A 6,987-nucleotide genomic window follows, 5' to 3' on the forward strand; every position below is an offset into this window, starting at 1 on the left:
ATAGGAAGAAGAATCAGAAAAGGAATAGCAGAAGCAAAACTTTAAGGGTGTCTGATATCCTTCATTGGATGTTTTCCAAAAAAGGATGAGCTTTTGGGATCCTCTCCCTCATGTTCGGAGTCCCTTGGGAGTATCCAGAGGAAAGTCTTTCTTACCTGCTGCTCTGCCTGCTTTCTCTCCTCTGCATGACTTAGGAGGAAACCTTCGGCAAAGGCCACTGCCTGAGAACTTGGAGATACCAAGTGCTAAAAATGAGACTTAACCTTTTTCTTGGATGAGGAGGACACTTTGAGCTCCGAAGTGCAGTTCAGGCGGTTCTGCTCCCAGGGATGTCAGGGACTGGTTGGTTGAGGAAGAGTGGTGGACCAATCAGACTGCTGCATTCTGGATCCTATTGTTCTAGGATTCAGCTCAGTACATAAGAGTCTGTCTACAAACTCTGTTAATAAATGAGGTTTACCGGTATTCATCAATCTGAATTGGCTTTAGTTGCATTATTGATTTATATATACTAGTGACTTTGTACCACTGTAACATTTTATATGCAACTGGGCATTTTTGTAATATATTTGTCTGTTGATGCTTTCATTTTCTGTACACTACTAATAGACATTTCTAATATATTAAATGGTACAGGAATTAACTAATCTATCAATCCACATCCTAACCCAAAGTGGCAAGCAGTGTAAGGACCTGAATTCATCATACAATTGCAGACCTCCTCCGACCTTGCCCCTCCTCCGTGGAAGGGGGCAGGACCCGCTGCCCCATGACTTGGGGGTTCCTTCCACGCACGCGCTTAACTGCCCCTCCCACCGCTGCCTCCTTCTCTGCAGCCCTGCCCCCTTCTCCCCCACACACCATGCCATCAGAGAGAGGAGACTCTCCAGATCCCAGAAGGTGTCCTGCAGCCAGCAGAGAGTTAACAGCCTTGCTCCTCTTACACTACAGGATAGTTACAGATAGGTAGCCGTGTTGGTCTGCCATAGTCAAAGCTCATACCAAGAACTAACTTAGTTGGTCTTTAAGGTGCTACTGGAAGGAAATTTTTTTGGTTTGACTACAGGAAAGGACTGAGGAGGGAGGGCCTTTTGCTCTGGAGGACCTGCCCCTGCCTTTATTTTCCTGCCCTCTCTAGGAATCCAGCTCAGTTCCCTTTAACGGTTTAACCCTTGCCCAGCCGAACGCGCCCAGCTCTTGCTTCCCCCCCTCTCCAAAGCATCGCGCCCACCCAGAGAAGCTCTTTCGGGAGACTCTCTCGACTGGGTTCTGAGCTGCTCCTCCTTGTCCAGAAACAAGAGGAACAGCTTCATGGAATCCTTGGATCCGTTGGTTCGGTTCCTCCCCTCCGGAGCAGGAGAAAACAAGCTTGCTCCATCTTCCAAGGCAGAGCCCTTGAGATATGGGAAGATGGCTCTCCTATCTCTCTCATTCAGCCAGATCTCAGCTGAGGGATGAGTGAGGAGGCACACGGTTCCTGCCTTTTCTGTGACTGAAGAGAGGAGACGGTAGATCCATCCCAGGAAATATTCCTAGTGATTTTTAATGGCATTTTAGTTCCTGCTCTATATTGTATTAGAAGTTTATATCCTATGGAGTATGATAAAACACAATTTGTAATCAATTAAAGAAGCAATACAATCATGCAGCACCTAGTGCAGAACATGGCAAAGGCTACAAGCTGAACAAAACAGTTCAGTGGTCTGCTAAATTCCCTGGGGGAGGGGCGTTTGGAGACCCCGCCATATGCTGCTTCGAGGACTGTGGCTGGAAAGAGGCATGCAAACCTCCATGTATTCTCCAGATGTGGGCCAGGATCCGTGTGAGTCAAATGGCCTCTTCTCCCACCCCAGATGGAGGGGGGTTGCTGGCCCTAAAGGGGGTCAAAGCAGAAGGTGTCCTCCTGGCTGAAGTGAAGCAGGTCTGGGTGTGATCAGGGCCTGGTGGGCGACTGTCTGGGAACCCCAGTCCCTTCAAGACCAGAAGACAAGAAGAGCCCTGCTGAATCAGACCAGAGACCTCCCTGCAGACCTGGTGCAAACTAATGTGGCTGAATGCTCAATATGCATGTCATTGCCCTATTCTACTTCCAGGGCCAGAAGCAAGAAGAGTCCAGATTACAAGTAAAATGAATGTGAGATATTTATTGGCATAACTGCATACAAATGGTGACAATTTAGAAACTCAGAAAGAAAATGTGTGAGAATGGGGAAAGCATATTATGAAAAGCACTATGTCGGTGTGGAATATAAGAGAATTGTTATAATTATTTATTACATTTGTATACTGTCCTTCATCTGAAGATCTCAGGGCAGTTCACATAAAAAAAAGACAAGATAAAAAAACAAAATACATAATGGAAACAAAAACAAAACAACAACACCCCCACCCCACCCCCATGCAAATACATTTTAAAGGATATATAGGATGTTAATCAACCCAATGCCTGATTGAAGAGAAATGTTCATTCATACACACACAACAAACACAACAAACAAACAAAATTATACACAACATCAAATCCAGATTCTCCTAATCCTGTGTGTCAGAGCTGCCCCTCGGTCCCAGCTCACAGAGGACCAACGCCAGGCTGTGTTTATGTACAAAGGTCTTTATTGAAGTTCAGTTTCCATTTCAAAGCCGCAGCGCGCAGCTCTACGTCCTAAACCCCAGACCGGCGAAGTCCCGTCTGAGTCTCCTCCCCTCTGACACCAGTTTAATATCCTAGCCCTGCTCCACCTTTTCCGCTGCTCTCTCCTTCTCTGGGTCCTTCTGCCCGTTGGTGCATTCCCCTTTCTAGACTCCTCTGACGCTGAGTCGCTTAGCTCCTCCCCTGCCTCCGGCGAGCTTTGGGACCCGGCTCCCAGTCCTCATCCTCTGCGGTCCCGCGCTCCTGTACATTTGAACTTGCTTCTCGCGCCAATCCAGTGACCTTCCTCCTGACAGTTACACTACTCCTGTCACTGCTTCCCTCTTCCGGAATACTGGCCGGATCTGACCTCCCCTCCGTTGTCCGACTCTCCGATGGAGGCGTGGTCAGCCCTGCCTCGTCTTCTCTCCCTGGTGGGGAATCCACTGGCCCTGATACTTGGGACTTTCCCCCCTCACTATGCTCTGGTGGGGAAGCTGGTCCTGATTTCCAACTGCTGCTCTGGGAGTCCCTGCTCCCCCCTTGCTCTTGGGGCGTTCCCCTTGGGAACCCTCTACCCCTGGCCACTGGCGCCCCCTTCTGCGAATCTTCCGATTCTTCCGATTCGCTGGAGAGACTCATGGAATCCCTTGGGCCACTGTCATATTCTCCTACGCTCCCCTCAGATTCTTCCTCTTCGCTCTCCATCTCCTCTCTTCCCTGTGCCTCTCCTCCTGAGCCCCTGACACTGTGACTTCACTCCTCTCTGCTTCCTTAAATTGCCTTTTCAATTACATGTCATTTCTACTCCAAATTATTTTTTCTACCTCAAATTTCCTATATTCTAAAAATTACAAGTATTCTTAAAATCCTACCAATGTATTATGGGTATGTTCGTAGCAAAAGGAAGAACAAAGAAACAGTGGGGTCACTCAGAGGAGAAGATGGTGAAATGCAAACAGGGGACACAGAAAGGGCTGAACTCCTCAATGCCTTCTTTGCCTCAGTCTTCTCCGAGAAAGAAAACAATGCCCGACCTGAAGAATTTGGGGCAAATGATTCAGCAGAGGAAACACAGCCCAGAATAACCAAGGAGATAGTACAAGAATACTTGGCTAGTCTAGATGTATTCAAGTCTCCAGGGCCAGATGAACTGCATCCAAGAGTATTAAAAGAACTGGCAGATGTGATCTCAGAACCACTGGCAGTCATCTTTGAGAATTCCTGGAGAACAGGCGAAGTCCCGGCAGACTTGAAGAGGGCAAATGTTGTCCCTATTTTCAAAAAGGGGAAAAGAGAGGACCCAAATAATTACCGCCCAGTCAGTCTGACATCAATACCAGGGAAGATTATGGAGCAGATCATTAAGCAAACAGCCTGTGAGCACCTAGAAAGGAATGCTGTGATCACCAATAGTCAGCATGGATTTCTGAAAAATAAGTCATGTCAGACTAACCTGATCTCGTTTTTTGACAGAATTACAAGCCTGGTAATTCTGGAAGGGAACGCAGTGGATGTAGCCTACCTTGATTTCAGCAAGGCATTTGACAAGGTGCCCCATTATATTCTTGTAAAGAAGCTGGTAAAATGCGGTCTTGACTATGCTACCACTCAGCGGCTGACTGACCGAACCCAAAGGGTGCTCATCAATGGTTCCACTTCATCTTGGAGAAGAGTGACTAGTGGGGTGCCACAAGGTTCTGTATTGGGCCCGGTCTTATTCAACATCTTTATCAACGACTTGGATGATGGAACGACTTAGAACTCTATGAGTCTATGATTCTATGATTCTATTAACCTGTTGTCAGAGCTGCCTCTAGGTCCCAGCTCACAGAGGACCAACGCTAGTCAGTAATAATGTACAAAAGTCTTTATTGAAGTCCAGTTTCCATTTCCAAGCCGCAGTGTGCAGCTCTACGTCTTAGAACCTAGATCGGCGAAGCTCCGTCTGAGTCTCCACCCCCTGTACACCAGTTTAAGACTCTAGCCTTACTCCACCTCTTCCGTTGCTCTTTCCTCCTCTGGGTCCTTCTGCCCCCGGGGTCTCCTCCTTTCTGGACTCTTCTGACGCTGACCCCCCTGACTCTTGTCCCTCCTTTCGGCGGGCTTTAGGACCTGGCTCCCTACCCGGGCTACCTGCTGTGCCGCTCGCCTGTACATTTGAACTTGGCGCGCGCGCCCAGCCTCCAACTTTCCTCTTGACCGTTTCCGCGCTCTCCGATGGAGGCGTGGTCAATCCTGACTCATCTCCTCCCGCTGGTGGTGAGCAGCCTGATCCCGATACCTGGGACTCCTCCCCCCCACTGCGCTCTGGTGGGGAAGCTGGTCCTGATTTCCAACTGCTGCTCTCTGAGTCCCCTCTGGCCCCTTCTTCCTGGGGTGTCCCCCTAGGCACCCCCCTTGCTCTGACCATGGGCGCCCCCTTCTGTGAATCTTCCGATTCGCTGGAAAGACTCAGGGACCTCGGACCACTGTCATCGCTTACGCTCCCTTCGTATTCCTCCCCATCGCTCTCCATTTCCTCCCTCTCCTGTGCCTCTGCTCCTGAGCCCCTGACACCTGTTTACAATTATTTTGCAAATACGCAATAAACATTTCCCATTCTTTAAAAAAAATCTTATCATCTTGATTTCTGAGCTATCCGGTTAGTTTTGCCATTTCATCCTAGTCCATTAACTTGGTTTGCCAATCTTCTTTGGTCGGAACTGCTTCTTCTTTCCATATTTGGGCTAACTGTATCCAGGCGGCCGTCATAGCATACATAAACATTTTTTACTGGTCTTTTGGAATCTCCACACCTACAATACCTAATAAAAAGGCTTCTGGTTTTTTTAACAAAGGTTACTCTGAACATTTTTTTCATTTCATTATAAACCATTCCCCCCCCCCAAAAAAATTACCGTACCTTCCTGCATTCCCACCACATATGATAAAACATACAAAACATACTGTCAGGGGTTCAGGAGCAGAGGCACAGGGGAAGGAGGAAGTGGAGAGCGAAGGGAAACAATCCGAAGGCAGTGTAGGTGAGGATGACAGTGGAGCAAGACATTCCATGAGTCTGTCCAGTGATTCGGAAGATTCCCAGAAGGGGGCGCCTATAGCCAGAGCAAGGGGGGTCCCGGGGGGGACGCACCAGAAGCAAGGGACCAGCGGTGACTCCCAAAGCAGCAGCTGGAGATCGGGACCAGCTTCCCCACCGGAGCGTAGTGGGGGGGAAGGGTCCCACATGTCAGGGCCGGTTTCCCCTTCAGGGGAAAGAGAAGATGAGTCAGGACTGACCACGCCCCTATCGCTGAGTGAGGGAACAGAGGGGAAGTCAGAGCCAGCTAACCCCCCCCCCAAAGGGGGAAGCAGTGACAGAAGCAGCGTAACGGTCAGGAGGAAAGTTGCCGGCTGGGCGCGCGCGCCAAGTTCAAATGCACAGGGGCGCGGGACAGCCAGGAGCGAGGATTGGGAGCCAGGTCCTAAAGCACGCCGGAGGCAGGGGGAAGAATCCGGGGACTCTTCAGCATCAGAAGAGTCCAGAAAGGGCAACACCCCGGCGGGTAGACGGACCCAGAGGAGAAAGGAGCAAAGGAAGAGGTGGAGCAAGGCCAGGGTCTTGAACTGGTGTCTGGGGGGAGGAGATTCAGACGGAGCTTCAGCGGTCTAGCGTTGAGACGTAGAGCTGCGCGCCGCGGCTTTGGAATGGAAACTGAACCTTAATAAAGACTTTTGTATATAACAAGAACTGGCGTTGGTCCTCTGTGAGCTGGGACCTTGGGCAGCTCTGACACATACTGTCAGAGCTGCCTCCAGGTCCCAGCTCACAGAGGACCAACGCTAGCCGGTGGTAATGTACAAAAGTCTTTATTGAAGTCCAGTTTCCATTTACAAGCCGCAGCGTGCAGTTCTACGTCTTAGAACCTAGACCGGCGAAGCTCCGTCTGAGTCTCCGCCCCCTGTACACCAGTTTAAGACTCTAGCCTTACTCCACCTCTTCCGTTGCTCTTTCCTCCTCTGGGTCCTTCTGCCCCCCGGGGTCTCCTCCTTTCTGGACTCTTCTGACGCTGACCCCCCCTGACTCTTGTCCCTCCTTTCGGTGGGCTTTAGGACCTGGTTCCCTATCCGGGCTACCTGCTGTGCCGCTCGCCTGTACATTTGAACTTGGCGCGGGCGCCCAGCCGCCAACATTCCTCTTGACTGTTTCCGCGCTCTCCGATGGAGGCGTGGTCCATCCTGACTCATCTCCTCTCGCTGGTGGTGAACACCCTGGTCCCGATACCTGGGACTCCTCCCCCCCACTGCGCTCTGGTGGGGAAGCTGGTCCTGATTTCCAACTGCTGCTCTCTGAGCTCCCGCTGGCCCCTTCCTTC

General features: G+C 50.3%; 1 long non-coding RNA gene across 1 annotated transcript; it reads right to left on the bottom strand.

Moving 5' to 3' along the window:
- Window positions 1–2,129: 2,129 nt before the first annotated feature.
- Window positions 2,130–3,508, bottom strand: LOC309355399. Its single transcript, XR_014162532.1, has 2 exons — window positions 3,385–3,508; window positions 2,130–2,551 (listed from the first exon to the last, which is right to left on the bottom strand). It is a non-coding gene; the product is annotated as an uncharacterized lncRNA (long non-coding RNA).
- Between the last annotated feature and the right edge of the window lie 3,479 nt (window positions 3,509–6,987).

The sequence above is a fragment of the Podarcis melisellensis genome, assembly GCF_964234715.1.
Source record: "Podarcis melisellensis genome assembly, chromosome: 13".
Lineage (NCBI taxonomy): Eukaryota > Metazoa > Chordata > Lepidosauria > Squamata > Lacertidae > Podarcis > Podarcis melisellensis.